The sequence below is a fragment of the Myotis nattereri genome (assembly GCF_964212035.1).
Source record: "Myotis nattereri genome assembly, chromosome: 3".
Classification (NCBI taxonomy): Eukaryota; Metazoa; Chordata; class Mammalia; order Chiroptera; family Vespertilionidae; genus Myotis; species Myotis nattereri.
In genome coordinates, this window is record NC_138077.1 from 34,465,796 (window position 1) to 34,493,096 (window position 27,301).

The window sequence follows — 27,301 nt, forward strand, 5'->3', positions numbered from 1 at the left end:
TAATCATTTTGGAAAGCTTTATAATTTAAATTATACCTTCATCTAAAGCTTTGAGGATAGACAATCTATGTTTGTGAAACGGAATGACAGGTATTGTTCCCTTCCTGACTTGAGTGAGAGGTTAAGAAAGCAGCCTTGTGGTGGGTGCCGCATATCATATACCTAAAGAGACTGAGGCGTGTGAAGTAGTAAGAGAAGCTTGATTTATTGTTGATATGTCTCATGACCCCACAGGAGCCTGCAGCTTCTAAGTAAATGGCTTGAAGCTGGATGGTGTGGGCCCCAGCAAATCTGAGGAAGCTTTCTTAAGTCACCAGGGGAGTGAAGACTGGATCAATTTATCAATGAAATGCTACCTGACCAGTGGAGGTATAGCTGGGTGCTCCCCTGAATGCAGGGGCCAGAATCTAATCCTGCCTTCTCAGACACCAGGCCAATGCTCAGAAGGGTGTATAAGAGAAATCCAGGTCTACACCTTTCTCCTGTGTTCCTGGAAGGGCTGAGCCCCTCCTGTGAGAGCCTGCTATTTCTGCTTTCTTTTCAGAAATAATTGTAGCTACTTCTCATATAGAAAAAGGCAATTTAATGTTCTGCCAAAGTTCCGAGATTATTAAAACACTTTCCCTAATGTCTTTATTACAATAGCTATCATTCTGATCATCCCACATGTAATATTATTGTTTCTTAAGATGTCTAATGCATCTTAATCAGACATTTGGTTTCCTAAGTTAACCACTTTGGAGGCAGCTTCATGAAGATTATTTTTCCCATAGTCTTCATTTTAAATCATGTATTAGATTATTGTCTGAAAATACTGAGTAAATGAATGAGATAAATTTTTATTTTTCAACAAATAAAATTGTGAGTAGTTAGCTAGAATGTATAATAGAATAGTTTTTGCTCACATCCTAGTGACAGGCAGATGACATGAGGCATAATGTGTTTCAAGGTAAACAATGTTAAATATCTTCAGAGAGCGTGATGTTTCTAACCCTCAGAAGGTTTTAATGATTCTTGTTAATAATCCAAAGATATATTTAAAATAGCAAGTTGGATTATTCATTCTTGTTCTAGGTAAAGTGAGTTGAAAGTCCTTCCAGGTTTGATTTTTAAACATCTCTGCATTCTGTCATTTATAGATCTTCCACAGAATAGAATACATACACCTACAGGGTTCAGAATGTGTCCAATGGGTACCTTCATTGTGGTCATTTGACCCTTTAGCTTCATTTAAAGTAAAAAAGTGAAATGTATCAATTGCTAATATGTAGCATCGAATTTACAGAAAAAAAGCTACCTTGACTAAGTAATTATTAATTATTTCAAACTTGTAGTTTCTGAAAAAAACCATCACTAAGCTTCAGACCCAGATCAAATCTGGTGAAATAAAGAAATAAAAGTCAATATGTGAAAAGTGACTATCATTTACAAACCATCCTATATAATAAAAGGATAATATGCAAATTGACCCTAACGGCAAAATGACCAGGAATGACCTGTAGCTATGACATGCACTGACCACCAGGGGGCAGATGCTCAACTTAGGAGCTACCCCCTGATGGTCAGTGCACTCCCACAGGGGGAGCTCCGCTCAGCCACAAGCTGGGCTGATGGCTGTGAGCACAATGGTGGTGGCTGGAGCCTCTCCCACCTCCTCCGCAGCACTAAGGATGTCCATCTGGGCTTAGGCTGGCTTCCTGCGGAGAGCCAGCCTAAGTAGTCAGTCGGACATCCCCCAAGGGCTCTGGGCTGCCAGAGGGATGTCTGACTTCCAGCTTAGGCCTGATCCCCCTGGCAGTGGGCCTAAGCTGGAAGGTGGACATCCCCCAAGGGGTTAAAGGATTCCCCCCCCACACACACACACACACCGAGTGCATGATTTTCATGCACCAGGCCTCTAGTTGTTTATAAATTTTGATTCTTCTGTTTCTTGTCAAACATGGCTCAGTTTCTATTCTAATATGTTCAAAGCTATACACACAGTAGTAGAGGGCTGTGATTTTTGTTCCCAAAATTGCAACATTGGAACAGTTTTCAATTGCTGAATATTTTGTAACTGACAGGATACAGCAGATGTCTGCAAGTTCCAAAAATATATATCTGATGTATTGGTGAGATGTTCACATTGATATTCAGGACAGGGAAGTAAAAGGCACATAGTAATACATATATTATTGGTGATTATTGCCTCTACTTTTCAGATACATACCGTAAGAAAGTATCAAGTCAAATGTTATACTCAAGCCAGTTTTCATGAATCCTAACTTTAAACATATGTGTCTTGGTTTTATCAAATTTGGACTTAGGTCATTGGATTGTGAGGCCAAGATGGAGAGAGGGTTCTGCTAGAGGTAGGGGGTAAATACTGTTTTCTTGACATTTTCATTAGGTTCCAAGGAGACAACTCAGTTTTCCATAAATAAACTAGCTCTCTTCAATTTAAAAATGTGTCTCCCCTCCTCCCCCATAGGTCTGTCCATAGCAGCTTTGCATGAGACTTTAGGGCAGGGAGTTGGGCTCCTGTATTAGGCTAAGCTCTCTAGGCTTCTAAGCTATCTCTAGAGCCCAATATTACCAGAGGGGTGATTGTTCATAATTGTAATAGCACCTAAAGGCCATCTGGGCCTTGGCCCAGACTCACCACTAGCATAGCAGGTAGTGATCTAATTCTGCAATTATCTTTCTGTGCAACTTCATGCGTGAGGATTTAATTGTATTCATGTTTTTGTCTGTATTAAGTCACTGCTTTTCAAATCTTGGTTGGAGGCTATTTTCCTGCAAATTTATTCAGTAAAAACAAACTATGGTAAGGAAATAATAGTTTTCAGCTGAAGATGCTCTTAGCTATCTGGCCCAATGAGAAAACCAATGAAATTATACTGAAAAGGGCAGGATCAGTTGTACACGTATTCATTTATCCAGTCATTCAGCAAATGCCTACCATATGTCCACTCTCAGCCATGTTCCAGGTACTGTGTAGTGAAGGAAATACAGTCCCCACATTCATAGGGTTAGAGTTCAGTGATAGCATCCTGCGAAAGATGTTAAGAGCATTATATTCAGTGTTTGAAGGCCCACTCGCTTTCTATCATGAAAGTATTCTTCAATCAATGCATTGCCTCCACACTGTTATCTTTTGAGTTTATCTTTAAAAAAAAATGCGTGTGTGTGTGTGTGTGTGTCTGTGGTTACGTCAGAGAGTGTGTGTAATTCTACTTTACTTGTTTTATCATGGCTAAAAAGTATATAGGCCAAGTATATATTTAATACCCAATTCCAAATTCTTTTGAAGTAAAATTAGATTGTCATATTCTACTAACACAGCTGTATGTTGATTAGTCAATATCTACATACCAGAAACTTCTACACTAATAAAAGACAAAGATGCTAATTGACCGTACCTTTGCTATGCTCATCAGCTAATCAGAAAAGTATGCAAATTAACCCAACAAAGATGGCCGTTAAATTTGCATACTGCAGGCAGATCCCGCTGTGCCACCCTGCAAGGGCAGCAGCACAATCCCAGCCACCGCCGCTCCAGCATGGGATCCAGGCCTGCTGTGTGCGGCCCGGGGCAGGGGGCATGGAGTGGGCAGCAGCGTGATCCCCAGCCACCGACCGCCCCAACGCGGGATCGGGCATGCCATCTACCACCAGGGGAGCGGGCCTAAGCCAGCAGGTGGTTATCTCCCAAGGGTTCCTGACTGTGAGAGTGTATAGGTTGGGCTGAGAGACCCCACTCCCCCCCCGCCAGTGCACAAATTTTGGTGCCCGGGCTTCTAGTCCTATGTAACAAAAGCCTAATATGCAAATTGACCCAACGGCGGAATGACCAGTTGAACACCGGTTGCTATGATGTGCACTAACCACCAGGGGCCAGACACTCAACACAGGAGCTGCCCCAAATGTGCAGGCCCCAGGCCAGCCAAGGTGGGTGCCAGCAGAGGCCCCCCCCCCATTGTCCCACTGATCGCCCCACAGAGGGAGGCAACCTGCAGTGGCGCCAGGGGCGGGGCTGACGAGTGGGTGGCGTCAGGCCAGCCAAGGCCAGTGCCAGCAGGGGCCCCCTGATTGCCCTACCAGTCACCCCACAGATCAGCTCTAATCACCAGCCAGGCCTAGGGACCCTGCCCATGCACAAATTTTGTGCATCGGGCCTCTAGTTTTAATTAATATACTTTATTGTTTAGACAAGTTTTAAATTACAGCAAAATTAAAGGGAAATTTCAGAGTTTCTATTAACCTTCTCCTTACACATGTACAACCTCCCCTACTATTGACATCCTGTACCAGAGTGGTAAATTTGTTACAACTGATGAACCTTCATAGACATCATTATCACTCAAAGTCTAGGGTTCACTGCTGGTGCTGTATAGTCTATGGGTTTTGATAAATGTATAATGACATGTATCCACCATTGAAGAATCATAAAGAAGATTTTTACTGCCCAAAAATATACTTTCTGGCCCTAGCTGCTTTGGCTCACTGGATAGAGCGTAGGCCTGGGGACTGAAGGGTCCCAGGTTTGATTCCGGTCAAGGGCATGTACCTTGGTTGCAGGCACATTCCCAGTAGGGGGTGTGCAGGAGGCAGCTGATTGATGCTTCTCTCTCATCAATGTTTCTAGCTCTCTAGCCCTCTCCCTTCCTCTCTGTAAAAAAATCAACTATACATATATATATATATATATATATATATATATATATATATATATATACACACACACACACACACACTTTGTGTTCTGCCCCCCTAGCCCCTGGCAATCACTAATCTTTTCACTGTGCCCATAATTTTTCCATTTTCACAGTCACATAGTGGAACTGTTAAAGAGGGGGAGAAATTCATCCTTTGTACCCTTCTTGAGTTCTTATGGCTAGACTAATAATAAAATCGACACAAAACCAGATTAACAGGAACAAAACCAATCAATTATATGGACAAGGGATCATAAATGATGATGGTCCCAGAAATGATGAACCAGCCAGTTATTTTAATATACTTTTTAGACAAAAGAACAATAAAAATATGAAGAAATGTCAGAACAAAGCACTTTGGGTTGGGATGGTCATTAGTGAGGACTCTAAGCAAGGTTTGGTCTTGGGTAGTAATTAATAAAAGAGTAGCAAGGTTTGTTTATGCAAGTTTTCCAGCTCTGGATTTATTAACTCTAGCAATCAGGGTGTGTTTCTTACAGTCTGCGGCAAGGAGGCCACCTGTCACAGGGGAGATTTATTTCTTGCATTGAAGGAGATCAGGGAGGGTCAATGTGCCCTTCTTGCATTGGCTGCTTGTCAACTAACTTTAATTCAAAGTAATCAATATGCCATTGTGGGATATTTGGGGCAGCCTGCCCTGGGCCCTGACAGAATCCTACAGAATTTGATCTTTCAGCTTAGTAATATGGATTTGTTTCCCCCATGTCTTTTCGTGGTTTGATAGCTCCTTTCATTTTAGCATTTAATAATATTCCATTGTTTCTATGTACCATAGTTTATTTATTCATCTAACTCTGGAAGGACATCTCATGTATTTACCAATTTTGGCAATTCTCAAAGAAGCTGATGTAAACATCCATGTGTAGTTTTTTTTCGTATGGACATAAGTTTTCAATTCATTTTGGTAAATAATAATCAATACAATTGCTGGATTATATGATGAGGGTATTTTAATTTCACAAGAAACTGTCCAACTATCAAAGTGGCTGCACAATTTTGTCTCAGCAATGAATGAGAGGTCCTGTTTCTCAACCTCATTGCCAGCATTTGGTGTTGTCAGTGTTTGAGAGCTGGGCCATTGTAATAGTTGTATAGTGGCATCTCATTGTTGTTCAATTTGCAATTCTCTAGTCTTTTCATATGATCACTTTTTACTGTATACCTTCTCTAGTGAGGTGGCTATTCATGACTTTTGCTCATTTTTAATTGTATTTCTTATGGTTGAGTTTTAAGAGTAATTTTATATTTTGGATAATAATCCTTTATCAAATGTGATTTTGCAAGTGTTTGGCTTGTCTTCTCCTGTGGACCAGATACTCTTTTTTCTGTAGAAATATTAGCTCTACCTTTATGATGATTTGTCATATATTATTTATTTTAACTCAATTTAAAGAGATTTATGATTTTAGAAGAGCAAAATTTTACTATAAGACTTTAAACATAACAATTGTTGTTATTTTTGCCAAATAAATTAATTTATATACTAACAACTATTTCTAATATATTTTCCAAGTTTATTTTAAACATGTTCATTGACTAGAGCTAGGTTTTAATAGATAATTTATAAAATACCTATTATTTCTTTAACATAGAATTTAAGAGTCAAGTAAGTTAATCCTTCCTCTTAAAGTTTCATATTTTAGATCAACAGTGGTAAAATATTCTATAGGCTGGGAGTATTCCAAGTTTTTTGTATATATTACCTTCTTCACCCTTCAAAACTCTGTGAGAGAGGAACTATTATTATCATCCCCATTTTATGGATGAGGAAATGAGGCAAAGAGAAAGCAACTTTCTAAAGATCATACAACTCTTGCATGGGTGCTGAAATAGTGTTCAAACACAAGCAATATATATATCAGTAGCCTGGGATTATATCCTGCTACTGTGGGTCATGTCCCTCCTCTCTGGAACATTAAAATTCATGCTATCTCTTGGTTGGTAGTATATCCTTAAGTTTTCTATTAAAAGAAAATCAGTGATTTTTTTTCAGAAACTATATTTTGAGGAAATTGCTGAGAAGGAAGGGATCACTTCATTTAGATTGTTTTTACTATAAATGATAATAACCAGAAGCATATAGCCAAAAGTTAATTGATTTTTTTATAACTCTGTGATTGAGAAAAAAATGTATTAGCTAATGACTCAATTCTTCGGAATGATGTTAGGAATCTATTTTTAATCTCTACATTAAAGGATTGTCATTTATTATTTCTAAAATAATTAAACAGCCAAATAGTACATTTTGAGTAAAAGCAAAATTTTAAAATACATATGTTAAATGTTGTTTAATGGCTTCTTAGCTCATTTTGTAGTTGTTGTTACACTTCACTTAACATTTCCCTGGTTTTTTCTTTATAATTAAGTACTTTGAGCTTTTCCATGCTATTTAAGTAATAGTGTCTATGCAGTTTTTCATTAAGAAATTAGCAAAAATAGGCATTTCTTTAATACAAGCAAATTATTTTTCAGGCAGTTAACAGCAATAGGATTACTTCCATCAGGAAATGTATGAGTAATTTTCTTATCCAGTGAGAGGATAGATGAGAAAAGGGTTGCTGAAGTGTTCCCTAATCTCTTATCTTGTCACATGAGGATTCATTAAATGCCAAAATGTGGAATGCCTCCTCTGAAGAAAATAAAATCATTCGTGTTGATGGTCAGCTATACAAGGAAGAACAATGGGTGCATAAAGAGGAAACTCAGTTTGATAAGAACACGGTCTACCTCCCAGAATATATATAATGTTGTGTAAATGCAACTAAAATGAAAGGCCTTTATGGAAACAACACATATACCTAAAAATGTCCTCCTCACAGTACTCTGCAGTTAGTACAGGATAACGCATATTTAGTAAATCAATAGATACGTATATTTAGTGCCCAGTAAGTATGAGACGGTCCCCTATTTTGAGCAATGAACCAGAAAGACCAGGTAACAGCTTCTGTGAAGCTTATAGGGGAAGAGGGAAAGAGATGAACCATAAACAGATCAGCAATAAATGAATATGGTAATTGTAGATCGTGATGTCATAAGAAAATGAAACAGGATGAACTTAGAGGAACTGATGTCTTATTGTTTTAATTTTAAAATATTAAAAACACAAAATGTTATTATTTATAATATTATTCCATGTGTGTGCCACATGTATGAACCAAAATATACAGGTTCTCCAAATCTAGCATAGGAAATAAGACATTTGAAGCTTTTATGTACCCTTCTAATCTCAACTTCTTCCTTATCCCACTTCTCTAGAATTTGACACCATTTTTAATTTTGTGTTTATCATTTGCTTAGCTTACTTAATTATTTTATGACACACATAGGTACCTGAAAATATATTATTTAGTTTTTCATGTTTAAAACATTGTAAAAAATGAAATCATGGCTTTTATTTCTTGTAACTGGCTTTTTTGGGTATACATTATGTTTCTGATATTCATCCATGTTGATACATATTCATGCATTTTCAGTGCTATGTATAATACTCTAGTCTGTGAATTCATCACAGTGCATTATTCTATTTGTTTGCTGTTACAACTAATAAAAATCTAATCAATTTTAATCAGACTTTTAATCCAATGCATATGTGTTTCTCTATGGGTAAGTGCTTAAGTGAATTTTTGAGTCATGGGGTATGTCAATGCACAAATTTTCTGGGTTTTTTTCAAGTAGTGATGCCTATAAACATTAGAAATGTAACTATTTGGACATGGAATGTTCTATACAAAGAGAAATACAAGCAAATGCCCTAAGGTGGGATGAGTTTGTTTGTTCTAAGAAGAGAAAGAAGGGCGGAGAAGCTAAAATATAGCAAGAGGTCTAAAAGTTAGAAAAGGGCATTGTAGGACATTTAAAATAGTGATCAGAATAAGGAGCACATGAGTATATGCACTACACCAAATTGTTGGTAACCTTCAAATATATTTATTTTATATTAATAATATATTAGTATGATATATTAATATATAATATTATTATATACTCTCTAATGTACAACACAGTATTTTATAATATATAGATACAGCCTTAGGGGAGGTAGTTAATCTCTAGTGGTAAAATCAATTGGGCTAATAATGACATGTATTTTATATGGCTTTTTTTGATTAAATAAAATAATGCATATAAAGTAATCAACATGATTTTATAACCAATAGTAATTCAATAATTGTGAGGTATTAGTAAGAGTGTTAGGAGTTTTAATTTTAAATCAAATACTTTTGAATGTTTATAGATGATTCAAATAAAATTCATTATAAAATAGCTGATGTGAATCAGAATTAAAAAGTTGACCTTTAAAAAATAATCCCTAATCTACAGTATAACCCTTTTCTTAGTAAGTTTACATTAAACAGGTTTGTGAGGAAAAGGAAATTCAGTTCATGAAAAGTGCTTTAACAAGGGTGAAAACACATTTTTAAGCAAAATCAAAAACTTTTTCCTCCAGATGGCTTATAACTGTAGACACCCAGGGAATCCTCCAATAGTTGAGATTGGCTTTGTCATGCATCCCCAGTTATAGAAACCTTATTCTAGCTGTAACCAATATTTCTTATTCAAGCCAAACCACAGGTAGGGCCATAGACTATCAAATCAACTGGGCTGGGTGTAAGGAAGTCAGGGGAAGTGTCACAAATGTTCCCAGAGCCTGCAGAAGTCCTCTATAGGCCACAGAAAGACTGGTCAAGCTTGGTGGGAACTGCATGGAATCAGAGCAGGAGGTCCCTCCTACAGGTCTAACCAGACAGCAAATTGCTGCCATGAAGAAATTCAGGCTTCCTGTTTCCAGCTCTTTTGTTTTTGTTTTTGTTTTTTACAAAAGAGTCTGAAAATTAAGATTTTTATGTAATAGTTTCCTATTTTTAGATTCTGGCAAATACTTTTAAAAAAATTAAACACTTCATGGAGCAAACAAAACACTTTACCACTTGGATCTGGCCCATGAGGTGCCAGTTTATAGCCCCTGATAGAATTCATCCTGAAGATTCACTTTTGCTGAGATCAGAGAAAGGGAGGGTCTGGGAATTAATTAGATGATTGTAAGAGTTTCTTAATCTATTTGGAAAGACCTCAAATTCAAACATTGCATATGAATAATACATGATAATGACATGAATATTATTGTACTTTGAACATAACTGTACCAACACTTTAAAATAGCTTCTAAATCCTCCTCTTGTTCTTAGTTGCAGAACGAATTTGCATGCCCCAATTACCAACATTCTGGTGTGCATTTAGCAGAAGAACCCTCTACAAGAGAATGTGTGTCATTCAGTGAAGAATGTGACATAACAGGGTTTCAAGCTACTAAAATGAACAATGAATTTTTAATTTTGTTAGTTACGCGAACATCAGCTATTTTCCTATTTGATTAAGGAACACGGCTATTTTTTTCACTTGTAGATGTTGAAAACTTTTTCTGGTAAAAAAAAAAGGTAGGCTTTAGAAACATTTATCGTTTATGAATGCACTGGTTTTCTGTTTAGTTGCAGTAGTTTAGATTACATTTAAAAGTGACCTAGTATGTCCTGGATTATACAGTCTTACAGAAGCTATACATCACCTGTAGAATGGTAGGGTCAAAGTAATTATACCTGAATGGTAGGTAATTCTTCATTACTTACAGGTTTATAAATAAATATAAAATATGCAATATTTTCCCCTTACTAATTTGGAAATAATATGCCAAATCTCTAAGCTACACTTCATTTTTTTCTCTCTTTCCCTACTCACTAGCCTATTTTTCTTTAAATCCATATTCAGTAACATATAATTAATACTCAGCAGCATAACTAAATTTACTAGCACTTATGTCCTCCCACTTAAATATATAGATATGTTTCATACAGATAACACATTTATACACATAAGAAATTTCACTTGTTATAAATCCAAATAGTTTCATTAAATAAGGTTAAATATTAAGCTACTATGAGTTATTAAAGACTCTATAATAACTATATGGTTTCATTCCTTTATTTGTTCATCAAATATTTACCTAGCACCTACCACGTGCCTGAGCATAGTATAAGTGTGGGTGATACAACAGTAAAACATTTATTACTTTACTACACATTTCACAATTATATTATTCTGCTATGAAATATTTTCCACAGATCTACAAAATGAAGTATAAGTTGTCACAGTATGCTATTCAAAACCTGTAACACTAGTGCACAGTCCGACAGTAGTCCCTACTCTTCTATGGGTATTAATGTTCCAGTCACATCTGATCATATTATCAACCAGAATATTTTTATTTGGAAGGAACTGGTGAGCAAGGAAGTTCTGAAGGTGTGACTTCATCTAGGAGTCATGCCCTCATCTAGTTCTCATACATTAATAAGGAGGAAAAACTTTCAGTAGCATTAAAGCCACCACTGATATCCCGCTTTGTTCCACTGGCTAGAATTGGATCACAGTCTTGCTTTAACAAGAACTACTGACTAAATCACCAACTGTGTCCACCGCAACCCTTACTGCAACCTAAACATAACCATTCTTTTTAAAATCTTTATTTTTCTTTATACTATTCCTTTGAAATATTTTCTTTCTCTGACATCTCCACCTGTTAAAAGTTTAGATTCCGTAGCTAACTTTATCCCAAAGCCTTCACACTTCTCTCCTTCACAAAAAAGAGTGAATTCTGTATTTTGAACATTTAGTCAGTCTGATCTTCTCTAATTTTTCTGTGTTTAATAGTTATTAGCATGCTTCTCTTTATTTACATATCAAATTGTGAATATCCTTGAGCTTCTTATTTTTATGGCCTTCAAAATTGCCCTAGTTGGTTTGGCTCAGTGGATAAAGCATTGGCCTGCAGACTGCAGGGTCCTAGGTTCGATGCCAGTCAAGGGCACATGCCTGGGTTGTGGGCTCAATCCCCAGTTGGGGACATGCAGGAGGCAGCCAATCAATGATTCTCTCTCATCATTGATGTTTCTATCTCTCTCTCCCTTTTTTCTGAAATCAATAATATAATATATATTATATAATATATAAGCTTTCATTACTTTCTTAAAATGACATGGACACTAAACAAATATTTGGTAAACTGAATACCATTAAAATTTTTAACCCAAAGATCTCTAAAATTATTTGAAGTGACTTACAAGTCAAAACTAGAATACCATAGGGTAGACAGTAGTAAAACAGAATAGAGACTAAGATAAAAATAAAACAAACACAAAACAACAACCAAACAGGGTATTATAAGAAACCTAGATAAGCAGATCACTAAAGTTGGGTAATAAATTTGTTAACCAAGAACAAGGGAATGCACAGATGTTTTATTCTGTCAAATGTGATTTACAAACTCATGTTTTCCTAAAAGTAAACTCAAGACATGGCTATTCAATACATGAATAACTTCCAACACTTATTGATGGATAATCTCTACTCCTTTACCCATTTTGTCCAAAACACTTGAAAACATTATCTTTCCCTCTCTTCTTCTATACTCTGCAATTAAAGATTAGAAAAATAGTCACAATGCAGTTAACATTGTAGAACACAATTGGTGTTCTATAAACCATATAGAGACAGAAAAATCCATCCCACAGAAACTTAATGTTTCTCTAAAATATCAGAAATGAGACCTTACAGTAGACCTCGTTAATATTTTAAGCCTAACTATTCACTAACACCTAAAAACTAAATTCATCCCCCTTCTCTATTTTATATCAAGATTCATGTGTTTGGCAGAGTCAATTATAAAACAAATGCCTTCAGAGCTGAGTTTCTCCTCAGTCTCAGTACTATTGACATCTTAAATTATTTGTTGTGAGGGCTGTGTTGTACATTGCATGTTGGACACGGTTTAATAGCATTTATGACCTCTGCATCCTCAGTTGTGACAACCAAAAATGTCTCCAGACATTGCCAAATGTCCCCTCGAGGGTAAATCACTCCTGGTTAAAAATCATTGTCCTAAAGCCCATCTTGGGTTCCCAGGGTTATATTAGGAGCAGAGGCTGCGGGTAAACCAGAAGTAGGAAAGTCACATAACATAACCTAATGTGACACTATTTAAATAGTGAATCCTTTTGTATAATTGCTGTTGAAACTATAAAGGACATGGCCAGGATCTAGGAGAGATTCAGGAGGTATGTATTAGAAAAGATGGTAAATCACAAATTTAATTTGGACTGGAAGGTATAGGAATGGAAAGAGTAGAAAGTTCTAATATTGGAGAATATAATGAGAAAGAAAGATTAAATAATCAAGGAGCAAATTCTTGTTAATAAAAATTCTAAAAGAAAACCCAATTCTGTACAATGCTGGCCACTGTATCACAGTAGTTACGCCAACATATCGAGTCCTCTCACACTAGCAGGACTTGATCCAGCAGGTCACTGGTCTTTAATAGCGTTTTCCCCAATGCAGGGAGCCATTTGTGTATTACAAGGGACCTTCTGCCTTTGAATTCCCTGGGCCATGGGTATTTTTCCCCCAAGTCTGTAAATATCTCTAATGCTCACATAATTCCCTTTCTTTCCTATCTAACAGAGCAGGGCTGTAACATCATATATTGGCAAGTGGTGGCCTTTAGACATAAAAAAGCAACAGAAACAATCCTCCTTTGGAAACATTGAGTTATATTTAAAAAAAGTTAATTTCTCCCTTACTTTGACTTATCCAAGTTTGAAAAAGGTGTTTTGCATAACTTACAAAATGTTGTGTATTATCCGAAAAGTTGCTATCAATTGATTAATCAATCCACCGATACTTGTTACTATTTTAAAATTTTACATGTTACCTACATTACCTTCTGAGACCCTCCCCAGGTATTTGAAATAGTTGCTGTCACATTGAACATGCTGGTCATGCTACAATCTTTAAAACATTCTTCTGACATCTTTGCCGTAGTCTGTGTTTGTTTGATTTCTCTGGAATGTTCAAATGTCCTCAGGCTTCTAAGTTAGAACATATTTATGTTCCCAAATCAACTTCTCATAAGAACTTATCCCAGACAGATTAAGTTCCCAGGAATCTTCAGAATAGTTGTACTTTGTAAACCTTTGCATAGCCTTCCGAAAACAAGCACAGCTTGGTACAGATTTATTCCGATCATCGTGTTATGCTGATGGATTTTCTTGGTGCAACCCAGTTCTATAAAGGTTTTTGCATTCAGGACTGATTTAGACTAAATATGCTGCCTAGACCATTTGTGTTGCATGAGATTAAGATATCCTTACAGTCTTTGGAGCAGTTAGAGCTTCTCTTCTGTTCTTTAATTGAGTCCCACACTACAGATGGACAAAAGATTTCAAAAACCCATTTCCAAGTTAAAAGTTAGCAGAGAAAAATATTTTGTGAACATATATTAGCATTTTTTGGACCTCAAAAGTGAATAGAAAATAAATGGCTTTGAGGGATAATAAATGCAAGTACAAAAACACCTCTGTATATCAGTTCTTACATCAAAATATTATAAAAAGGCTTTAAGCACAAATCACATGGTAAAGCAGCCAACTGGAATAGGTGTGATTTTGTATTCTTCTGAATTGCAAACTACAATGGTGGAAATAAAAACTATTAACTAAAACTTTAATATATTTAATGAAAAGTAGAATAAACTTTTCATCTAATATTGTCCCAAATGCATTTTATATTACTTATATAGAGAAAATTATATATAATCTACACTAATAAAAGAGAAAGATGCAAATTGACTGTACCTTCATGATACCCACCAGCCAATCAGGAGTGAGTATGCAAATTAATTCAACAAAAATGGTGGGTTAATTTGCATACACAGGCACTGAGCAGGAAAGTGGCTCCAGCCAGAGCGAAGGCGGTGCAGGCAGTCACGGGAAGGAAAGCCCATTCTTGCACGAATCTTCGTGCATCAGGCCTCTAGTATGTATATATGTTTATATCTATCAACCTACATATCTGTCTCTGTCTGCCCATCTATATGCATAAATGTACCATCTGAGCCATATTTAGTAAATTTAAGATTATTCAGCTAAAGGAGAGAACAGATGTTCTCAATTTCAATGAACAATAAAATAATTTAAAAAATGAATGGTACTTTGCTTGTCAGATATATTAATTTTAAAGTATATACCATTAGGCTTGCACATAAAATTTATTGAGCATCTAGTGAGTCCTATCATGTTACAGGAAAACTTTTTTATTTCATACTCAACTAAGAAATCCAGATAATTAACATAACATAAAGACCCTAAGCCTTCTACTTCCGAGTACCACCTACCACCACTGCCCTCTATTAGCCATGCACCAGCCAGTATAATAATTTTTAAAAGTTTATCAAATCATTTTGCTCTTTTGCTTATGTGTACAATAGCTTTTCATGCATTTGGAATAAAATGAAAATTCCTTGTCAGTGTCTACTAACTTTTGTATGATCTGGCCCTTGCCACCCTTCCAACTTTACCCCATTTCTCTCTTCCCCCTCTCTCACTGAGTTCCAGGCAGCCTTATAACACTAGCTCAGGTCCTCTACTTGGGAAACTAGAGTCTTCTGTTAGCTGACTTCTTCATCTTCAAGTCTTAGTTTAAATGGCACTTCTTTAAGAAATTTACCTATAACATGCTACTTATTCCCTTAGTAGTCTCTTTCTCAGAACTGCATAAAACTTACCACAATTTATAATTTTGACACATTGTGATAGTTGTCTTTTATAAGATAATGGTCAGTATGATGAGTATACTTAATGTAAGCAAGGTTACATGTTAAGAATAATTTTTAACCTGAATTTCCCTCAGTTTTGAAAAAAATGTGAAGATAAACAGGGTGACATTCTCATTCCTACACACATTTAAACTACCATAGGGTTTAGATATATATAGCATTTTTCTTACAGAGTAACCAGTACTGAAAATAGCATATAGTATGGCTAGAAATCTTAACTTTTTTCTTGATCCAATGCCAACTCTACTACTTAATAATGTACATACTTATACTTAATTTTTCACGATCTTTAAATAGCAAATATACTTGATATGCTTATATTCTATTAAATTTAAATTGGGTTAGATTTGGCTCATCATCACAGAATAAAACCACAATATATGTATTTTTTAATAATCAACTGCATTTTGAACCCCAAGGATTTAAATCTTTAAATTAAATATTGTTTTATATTCTATTGTCATATTGTAATTATCAAATTTTTTTAAAAAATTATTGCTGAAAGTATTGCATATGCTCTCCCCCCGCCCCGTTGACCTCTTCTAGTGCTCTGCCCCCCTACTCCAGGCCTTCCCCACTCTATTGTCTGTATCCATGAGTGACGCATATATGCATACAAGTTCTTTGGTTGATCTCTTCCTAATTACCAAAGCTTAACTACCAAGTGGTTAATTTGAAAGTTTTGTCTTAAATAGTACTAGATTATAATGTTTGGATATAATAAAATTATCAATTTGGATAACAAATTATCCATGAATATGCACTTAACTACTGAATTTATAAATGCAGATGATTTAAGTGAATTTTTTCTCCTTAAAGCAGCAACTATTTTTCCAAACACTTGCCAATTCAAAATGGCTCTTTATGGTTTTCCTTATTTGTGTTCTCTATTTTCTTTGGTATTTACAAAAGAGTAAACCACAATGTAACCAAAATAAAATGTAACTGATTCATTTCCAAATGTGGTTAATGTCCATGGTAACCTATCTTCCCTGAATTATATAGGTTATTAGAGCATCAGGGAGGAGTTTATAGGATCATTATTTTTTAAGACGGGCATATTTTTCTCCTCAATCCCGAAGTCAGCAGAAGGCATTCTGGGTAGAAAATAAATCACAAAAGACATAATTTATGCTTCATTTTATAAAGAAATTTACTATTAAACTGATTTTAAATAAGCTTCTTTATTAGGATGATAGTATACATTCATTTAAGATGCTCTAATTGAAAAATGAGGTGGCATTTCTGTGGAGGCAAGTGGCAAACTTCCAATTTAATCTAGGGCTCTCTGTACTCAAATAAATTGTTCCGTAGATAACATAAAGTAGTTTGGTTCTTTCTACACAGGGTTTTTTCAGATCAAGTTTTTATGAAGAAGTATTACTGCAAGGAATTTTACTGAACCAGAAAGTGTAAATGAAGGACTATTGAGGAAACGTGTTGAGAGGAGAGTAAAATGTGGAGCTCCCCTGAACAAAATGAGCTCTGTTTTGTCTCCAGGGCAGCCATGATTTAATGAAATACAGCTTGGAGCAGAATAAATCTGATTTTGCACAGAAAATTGATGATGAAAGCAGTTTAAAAAAACACACAATGTTCCCCAAATAGAACATATTTGTATATGTTTGTGTATAAGTGCATGTGTGTGTATATCTTCATATATAGACAGAGATTTCTATTTTCCCTTCCTAAATAGATCTGATATATTTGGAACAATTTTGTTCCTCGGTTATTGAGAAATCAAAAGCCCATCATTTTAACATCAAATAGCATAACTTGGATATTTTTTATTTTAAAAAATCTTGCCCTTAGTATGTCTTTTCTCAGAGACAAGATATTGGTACTCTAGGTGGAGGCTGTTTATGTTTCTTTCTTTCAAGAGATGCTTGACAGCTGCTCCCTGGAGAGGAGCTCAGACTTTAAATTTTTATTAGGCTATGGTATTTGAAATTTGGAGAGTAGACATTAGCCTTTGAGGTACGCTGTTTGATGGTATGAATCTTTTAAGCTGTAGTACTGGGAGAGAAGATTTTAGAGATTTGCTACAGACCATTTGTCAGGAGACAATGAAGCGTTTGAGAAGAATACATAGTAAAAATATGCTTGCAAACTTTTCATTACACAATATAGGGAAATATGACTGGTGTGTTGTTTGGGTTTCAATGATATGTCAAATAACACAGTTACTAAGAGTGTAATGGATTTTTTTTTTTCAGTTCGTTCTCATTTTCAGACCAAAGAAATGTCTCCCTAGCTAGAGTTGCTGTATATTACAGATGTGTATATAGCATCGATTGCTATGAAAATAAGCAAGAGTATGCAAAGTAAATAAAGAAGTATCAAAATGAATAAATAGTGCCTGGCCAGTGTGGCTCAGTGGTTGAGTGTCAACCTATGAACCAGGAGGTCACGGTTCAATTCCTGGTCAGTGCACATGCCCAGGTTGTGGGCTCGATCTCCAGTGTTGGGTGTGCAGGAGGCAGCCAATCAATGATTCCCTGTGATCATTGATGTTTCTATCTCTCTCTCACGCTCCCTTCCTCTCTGAAATCAATAAAAATCTATTTTTTAAATAAATAGGGGTGACAAGAAGTGGAGTGTGTGTGTGTTCAAATATATATTTTTGTAATGTAGAAGAAGGCTTATAGTGTTTCCAGAGAGCAAAGCAAATCTTAATGAAATCCCTTTTATAAGCCTTTTTTATTTATTTTATTTTTATATTTATTTTCTTTATTGATTAAGATATTACATATGTGTCCTTATCCCTCCATTGCCCCCCCCCCAGTTTCCCACTCATACCCTCACCCCCCTGGTGTCTGTGTCCATTGGTTAGGCCTATATGCATGCATACAAGCCCTTTGGTTGATCTCTCCGCCTGACCCCACCCTCCCCTCCCTTCCCTCTGAGATTTGACAGTCTGATCGATGCTTCTCTGTCTCTGGATCTGTTTTTGTTCATCAATTTATGTTGTTCATTATATTCCATAAATGAGTGAGATCATGTGATATGTATCTTCCTCTGACTGACTTATTTGGCTTAGCATAATGTTCTTACAGGGGGGAAAAAGTTATTCCTTTCACTATTTTTTTCTTATAAGCATTTTTATCTTCATTTGGAAGCTAGCTACAATATTTTGAAATACATTTCCATGACGACATAAACAGCAGGAAGCCAAATTTAAGGCACACATTGATTGTTTTAAGTAGCATGGGACTTGGGCTGTGAGAAGAAAATGTACCAGCTTTGACTAGTCAAGGTGTAAACAGCAGTGATAGAGGCTTTGGTGAAACAAGTTGTTTTTCTTTAATAAATCACCTCATGGTCGGCTTCTTTTCTGCTAAGGTCTATCTGGGAGAAAGTATCTGAAACTCATTGTCTACTGGAGAGTGGCCTTAGGAATACCATTTAAGCCAAGCAACTGCCTTAACATTGTAGTAGACCTTTTTAACTAGCAGCTATTCTTCGAATAGTTTATTTTTCTGGTGAAGGCCCTCTTGCTGATGTGCAGCTGGCCACCTTCTCACTGTGTCCTCATAAGCTCACATGATTTTGGGGGTGGAGAGTGGAGTGAGTAGAGTGGGAGGGAGGGAGGGAGAGAAGGGGACAGATGAGAAAGAGGGGGAGAGAGAGAGAAAGAGATCAAATAATTTATGCATTCATTGGTCGATTCTTGTATGTGCCCTAACCAGGGATAAAGCCCGAAACCTTGGCATATCTGGATGATGCTCTGAACAACTGAACTACCCAGCCAAGACCTAAATGCCCTACATTGTCATTATGCATTACATTAACACAAGAACTTAAAAAGCAATTGGTGGGAGGCAGAGCTGGAGATGTGTTAGAGATAAAATGGATGTTTTACTCCAAAGCCAACTTGATCAACATGCTGTGAACAAGATTTTTAGATCATTTGTATTCAAGGGTGCTTAACAAGATGCTTATTTACCAGTGGAATTGGTAATTTTAAAGCACGTTCTCCCTGTCAGGTTATGGTTCATTTGCATATTAAGTAAAATAAGTAGTATAGTATATTTTATATAATGTACACACTTTTGCTTATTAAAAAGCATTATCAGACATATTACTAAATATGACTGATGAACACCATTTTTTTCCCCTACTCTCAATAGATTTAGATAATTTACATACAGGGTGAGGCAAATGTAGGTTTACAGTTGTGAATACAAGAAACAGTTTATTCTTTTATTATTATTTATTAATTATTGTATTATTTTCTATATGAACAAGTATAAACCTATGTTTGCCTCATCCTATATTCTTTTAAAAATATGTGCTTTGGCTGTTCCCCCTGCATTAGTTACCATAACCCCTTTTTCTCCAAAAGAAATAAATAAAAAGAGAGAAAATGCCTGCTACATTGGTGATGCTCAATAAATATTAGATCTTTATCGTGAAAGTAGAATAAACTCTTTAAAAGTAACATGACATATATATTTCTACTTGCACGTTTATGCACATTTCTGCTTGCACATTTGGGTGAGATCATTGCAGTCTCTTTTACCTCTAAGTCAGCGGTTCTCAACCTGTGTGTTTCAACCCCTTTGACGGTTGAACAAACCTTTCACAGGGGTTGCCTAAGACCATCCTGCATATCAGATATTTACATTATGATTCATAACAGTAGCAACATTACAGTTTTGAAGTAGCAAAGAAAATAATTTTATAGTTGGGTCACAACATGAGGAACTGTATTTAAAGGGCCAGAGGTTGAGAACCACTGCTACGTGATCCTGAAGCACTCTTACTTGCTACGCAAACCCCTCTACTATCTGGAAATGGATTGTCCTGATTGTGATTTCCAGTCTTTCTTCTCCAAGCACAGGGAGGAAATAAGGGAAAAGTCCTGTGAGATTAAAAACAGAACAGGGACAGGGAAGAAATAAATGTTTTAGAAGAAACATAACAAGTGTTAGCAAGATATTTTTCTAGATCAAATCCAGTTCATTTTTTCTTTTCTTCCCTTTGGAACACTCTTACTTCTACCTAATTTTTCTTCACTACTTTTTAGCCTTAAACCACAATCTAAGATTGTAAGACCACTCACTAGAAGTGTTTATTTGCCATTGCCCTAAGTAGAAATCACATTTTCCAGTCCATTGTCTATTGTGGGGCTTCCGGAAGGTCATAGTGGGAGAGAATATCTGTGATAAATAAAATATTACGTGCAAATGACATTAAGATTGGGCAAAAGAACAGCAGCTTGGTTTGTGTTTATTTATCTTGTTAAGTGTGTTTTCTCTCGTCAAATCAAATCATTATTCTGCTTCTATTGTGGGGTGCTAACCAACATAATTTCACACATAAGTTTTTCTTGTGTGAACATGAAATTTTTATCTAAAGATTATATACAGTGGTAGAATTTAAAGTAGAATTTATTTGAGCATGTCTTCCTTGAATGTCCACTGTGTATCTGTATATTATGTGGGGACAAAATATAAGTAGAAACCAAATTCCAAATAGTTTATAAATCTGATGAGGAAAGAATATAACACTTATAACTATATAACCATTAAGATAATTTAAGATGGAATGTCATTGACAGTCACCAGAAAGTCACTGTGCTATGAAGTCTTGCTATTTAAATTCTGGTCTATGGATCATATGCCCAAGACACACTTACATGCTTCCTATAATGTAAAATCTCAGGCTCTGTCACATCTACTGAGTCATAATTTGAATTTCTGTAAAATTCTCAAGTGATTTGTGTGCTCAGTAGAACGGTGTGTTTTATGTGGGTGTATATGTTTTGTAAGGTCAGGGATGGGAATTAGAGAAGCCAGAGCAAGATATACATTCTATGGTTTGAAAACCCCATTAATTCAACTTTCAGCGCTCACTTGGTATAGTCACCAGGCTCCTAAACTCCACCTTATAAACTAACCTTCCTCTTTCAGGCCTCTCCCATCACCTTCTATGCTAATCCAGGCCATGGTACCAACTGCTCACAACTCCTGGGGGTCTTCACCTTTCTTTTTTAGTTTCCCTTTCTAAAATCTTGTTTTTGAAATCTTTATGTTGTACATGAAAGATATAAAAATTTCCTCTCCACAGGGTAGAGAAGAATTCTTTACGGAGTAACTACTGAGTCAACTCAGCAATAACCAGGCCAATATTTACCCAGTATGCACTGGATACCATTGTATCTGTTATAAAATATCCCTGAGGAATGCTGCCACTGTACAAATGGCTTCTTATTCTTTATCCACACTTCTCTAAATCCATGCACTCTGAAAACTAAATATGAAATAACGTATTTGAGAGATTTTTCACTACAGTTAAATGGTGACCCATTTTAAAAGTGGTGTCACTCAACCACCACCAAACAAAAAAACAAACAACAAAACAAAATCAATAAAGGACCAAATTCAAGGAAATAGCAATTTGAGGTCAGTTTTTAATTGAAAGAAACATTTAAAAAAATTAGCTCTAAATATCATATAGCCAAGTTCTCATTTATTCACTAAATGCAATATCTTGATCTTATAATGTCCAGCTTGTTCTGATTATACAAGACTGGAATGGATAAGAAAGAAAAACGGAGTCTAGTAAAAGTGGGAAGGGAGAAAAGAGAAAAAAAATCACAATAAAAAAAGAAATTTTCTAAAAGAGGCGAGGAGGCAAGAAATAACCTATAAAAAGAAGATTGCACAGAAGAGAAAAAAATTGAGAGAGGCAGCAAGAGACAAGTTCCATAGCCTATGAGGTTGATGTGTTAATCAAGTTGGGCTGCTGGTCCAATTCCACAGTTTATTTGTACGATAGTCATGGAAGTAAGTTATCACCTCTTATCCCTATCCTCTGAAATTCCAATGAGCTTCTGGGCAATTACCCATGAGCCACTGCTCTTCAACTATTCTTATTATGCTTCACCTTTGATAAGCATTTAACAAGAATCCATGAAGACCTCTATGGGGAATGATTTTATTCTCTTAGAAGCAGTGTTTAGAACAATGACAATATCATTTCATAAGTACGTAGAATGGGCCAGATGAAATGAATTTATTATGGGATTCTCTTTTTCATGAAAAACACATACTCAGTTTGTTTCCTGATTTTCAGCATGATTTTTGTTTGTTTGTTTCACCCAGCTCAGAACCCAAAATACACACACACACACACACACACACACTACAAACAGCACCCATCACATTTATTTTCTTTTTAACTTGTACTTTAAAATAATTTCAAACATGCAGAGGAGTTTAAAAAATTATACCAAAAAATTGACCAAGATGTTGCAAATATTAATATCTTACCACATTTAAATTTTATTTCTCTTTTTTTTTTCCTGAGCCATCTGTGGGGAAGTTGTAGGCCTGTAGATCCTAATGGTCCCTTTCTCCTAAATACTTCAGTATTTCCCTCCAAAACAAAAAAATTATAGGACATTGTTTTACATTTAACCATATTAATCAGTTATTTAAAACATTTTCTGCTATTGAAATTGTTTTGCACCCTCTACCACTGAATATCTTATTTACAATAAAATCAGAGGTTCAAGAACATCTTTTTTATTTAGCATTGTTCATTCAAAAACAGCATTTTCTAGTTGCTGACATCTTTCTTCATATTTATTCTCACATTTTTGTGAAGTATTTTGGAAGAGACAACTGCAAAGCGTAAAACTTTGAGTGAACATTTCTTTTTTCCTCTAAGTATGTATTCCCATCTCCTCCCTACACTCCACATTGACCCTATCAATAGTGTGATGCTACCATGCTTTCAAACAGACCAATATATTATGCAACTTTAACAATGGCATCTGAAGAACTGAAAGTAGTTTATTTTCATCAGCCAATGTCAAATTCTAGAACAACTCTGAATTTGTAACGCCATTGAAGTCATATCAACTTGGATGTGTACCACATGAGGTTTTTGTGAGTATTAAGCATGTCAGTGAATGGAAAGCACTTAAGAAGAATGTTTGGCAGGTAGTAAATGTTGTATGAGAGCTGATAATTTTTTTTATTCAAAACCATCTTCCTTTCCTGTTATTTTCCTACTGCTCTCCATGGTAATATCATATTGTTAGCCGCATGGGTTCAATTTGTTAGAGTGATTATCAACTTCCCCTTCTGTCCCCTACCACCTTACTCCTACTTCTATCTCTAGACAAATATGTCTGATTATTTGTCCCTTCGTAATTGTATTTGTTCCCATTGTTACTGCCACCAGCCAGGGCCAGGACTCACCGCATCCTGTCTCTACTGCAGCATTAGTACCCCAGTTCCAGCTCCTCCTTCCATTCAGTTATCGCCAGCTTACTCTCTCCAAACACTGTATGAAAACACAGCATGTGATCTTAGTCTTTTCACACCACAGTACCCTTCTGACTGTGATGTATTTCTCTTTTTATACATTCATTAATGAGAATATTTGTGAATGTTCTCTGTAGAGGATAAAGTCCTATGTGGCATGTTATTGTTATATTTTAACTCTGACATTTCTGGTTTTTAATCAGTTGGTAGGGGGAAATTCTATTTAATGTTACCTGTAATTAATTCTTAAATCAATGTGATGACACTGAAATTTAGTGTTTCCTTAGGAGATAACAAAATTTAAATTATAATATACCATACTATATATATATATATATATATATATATATATATATATATATATATTACACTCACTTTCATTTTCATGGAAAAATAATGACCAATTTTTAAAACAACATGATAATGCAGATTTGTGTTTTCTTAACCTTTTTTTTGAATCTACTAAGTTGAGTAAAGCATTGTGAAATCAACTCTGAATCTTTAATGCAAAACTATATGAGTAATATTCAGGTTAATGGATCACAGCTTAGAGTTAAAATAACAACCAAAAAATTGACCTGAAACCCATTACTCATTGTCAGAGATTCGTTCACATGCAGAGGCGCAGTATTTATTTAGGAAGGAAGATATTATTTTATTTGGACTTATGTAGTATCTACATGAAACTTCTGGGTGAAATCAAGGAAGGAAGACATTTTTCTGGGTACCTACTATATGCTCAATAAATATGTGTGTTTATATGTGCTTCTATTAAAACAAATCATTTCAGTGTGACTAAAGATTTTCAATATTGTGAGCCTTAACTTCCACCTGCTCCCACAAAATCAATAATTATAGGGTTGAAAGGGTCTTAAATGGTTGGTCCAAATCTGCAACTAATACAGGAATCTTTTAGCATAAATCACAGTTGTCCCCTCAGTAGTCATAGAAGAAAGTATCCAACCTACTTCTGGATAATTTAATGTCCAAACTGAGGAACAGTCTGGCCTCTGAGCATCTTGTACCCAGATGTCCCAGTTATGACTTTTTTTTAGCAACATAGGCATGACAATAAAAACATTATACCCTTCATGCACGAATAGAAATAAGAACAATTTTGTTCCTCCTAGGTTGTTATTTTTCCCTCTCCTGGGCTCTATTTAGTCAATTCTTTTGTGCATTACTAACATGAGATAGTTTCCAGACTCTAACATCATTCTTTAGTTTGTCAAAATGAAACTTTTAGAAACACATAAAGTAATCCATGTATAGGTTGAACTTGATGGGGTTATAAACACTCATCAAAACTTTTGCTATTTGCTTAACTTCTAGAGCAGTTGCTTCATAGTTTTTTGTTAGGAAAATGATCAATAAAACCATTATTTTTGTTCTACTTTTGATACAAACTGCTATGAACTGAATTATGTCCATTTCTGTATTGTATAATTGACTTCTTGAATTTATTCAAGATTTTGTATTCATTCTTCTAAACTTGACTTTGTTATTTTCTAAAAAATCTATTGTGTTGACTTCAATAAGAGAGTGACTATGGATCCTAACTATGGATTTGCACAAAGAAATGGGACAAATTTAAAGTATTCTTCTGGCTATTCAGCCATCTTATAAATCTGTGAACCCTCTAAGGGTTCATATCTAGAATGTTAGGATAGCTTATAATTCCAGAAAAACACATCTGGTTAAATGAGGGTGAGAGAAAGAAAAAAAAAATCACTTTAATTCTTGTCAGGGTTAGGTATATGAATTATCACTTTTTATTAACACCTGATCCTAAGCAGAAGATACACACAGATCTGTCCTCTTTGTATGTCACCACATTGAATTTAAAGTCCAGAGACTTAGGCCCACACCTTTTATCCACTGTTTACTAAGCATGCATGTTCTTTGAATCTTCATGATAAAATGGAGCACAGATGAAATTAAACTTTACAAAATAAATGTTCATTAATAAGCGCTGTCTATATTGAGGTTGTCACTAACTACAGGACAATGCTATCTGCTGGACTAGAATACTTTCTAGGTAAGAAGGAGAGGAAAAGCATCAAACTTCCTCTGTATGTTAAGAAGTTACTTTTTTCTCTTTCCTTCTTTCATGAGATCATCACACACTCCCTGTGGACATTTCTAAGCCTAATTTCTCTCACCAATGTATGTTATTTCTTTAACATACAATGTAAATTTCCATATGAATCAGAACCTAGAAAACTTTTTGTTTTCCTTTTGGTGATACCTTTACATTTTGTTCAATTAATCCATCATCATTTCTCTTCTCCTAACCTTTGATAACATCTTTCAAATTTGAAAAAAAAATCCAGATTTCCTGGAACTTTTACTTCTTTCAAGGCTATGTTGTTTTTGTGTCCTGGCAATGGTGTATTACAGAGCACAGCGGCACACAGATGATCCATTGCCGTAATCCATCAGCAGGGCTCCCTGACTCCGTGATGGATTCTTGTATTACATCATCGTCCCAAAGGCTGACAGGAGAGAAAGTGCTTCAAACAGGCCTCTTTCATAAATTGTTTTAATCCTAATGAAAGAAAAAACATGGTTTGAAAGGGTATGGATGAGTAGGAAAACTCATATCTTTCAGCTCTGTATTCAATTAGATACATGTGAGAGCAACCACCAAATTTTCTTGGTTCACAAGATAGATTATTATTTTTTTTTAATTTTAAAAGTATGATTCTAGTTATCATGCTTAATGGTGACCGCAATATTCAGCAACATCCTAAAGCAGTGGTTCTCAACCTTCCTAATGCCATGACCCTTTAATACAGTTCCTCATGTTGTGGTGACCCCCAATTTCATTGTTACAAATTGAACATAATTAAAGCATAGTGATTAATCACAAAAACAATATGTAATTATATATGTGATTTCCGGTGGTCTTAGGCGACCCCTGTGAAAGGGTCATTCAACCCCCAAAAGGGTCGCAACCCACAGGTTGAGAACCGCTGTCCTAAATGGACTTGGGAACATCTGAATAAAAGGAAAGATTTTGGTTGTATCAGTATAGGTTTTCTAATATGTGCATTTTGATTGTTTAGTAAGTATTACACATGTAGCCATTGCTTTATTAACCCAAGTGCTTAATCAACTACTTGCTACATTTTTTATCCTTGTTGGAAGCAGCTTTATCACTGAACCTGAATGTACCTGTTTACATATTTTTACATGAAAAATGTGAAGCAAAAATGTGCATTCTTATTAAGAAAACCAACCATGAACCTATAATTCATTTACTCAATACATGGCATTTAGTAGAGTATTAATAAGTTTGTTGAAATGATAGACAAATACATGGTAAAATATTTAAGTTAATATTTTCTTTAAAATAAACAGTTTGAGATATGCAGTAATATCATGTTTTTGAGAATACTAAAACAAGTCAAATATTTTTGCAAACAAATTAAGTAAATATACTCTATGAAAAGTAATTTAAAAGCAGGTGTATTCATTGGTTGATATTAGAGTTGTATGAAAAACATGGGCTTTGTCAGACAATATGGCTTTGAATTTGCCTACACTACTCTTCTTTCTTCCTAAATTACATAACATTACTGACAAAATGAGTTTTAGGACAAAGATATTATATTTTTTATCCTGAATATGCCTCCTCTGTA

At 35.4% G+C, this 27,301-nt stretch overlaps 1 protein-coding gene across 2 annotated transcripts in view; it reads left to right on the plus strand.

Annotated features, from left to right (window-relative positions):
• Nucleotides 1-27,301, plus strand: part of NLGN1 (neuroligin 1) — a gene marked incomplete at its 3' end in the record, with an annotated part of 2,013,512 nt that overhangs the window by 582,645 nt on the left and 1,403,566 nt on the right. The gene's annotated exons all lie outside the window — the stretch shown is intronic.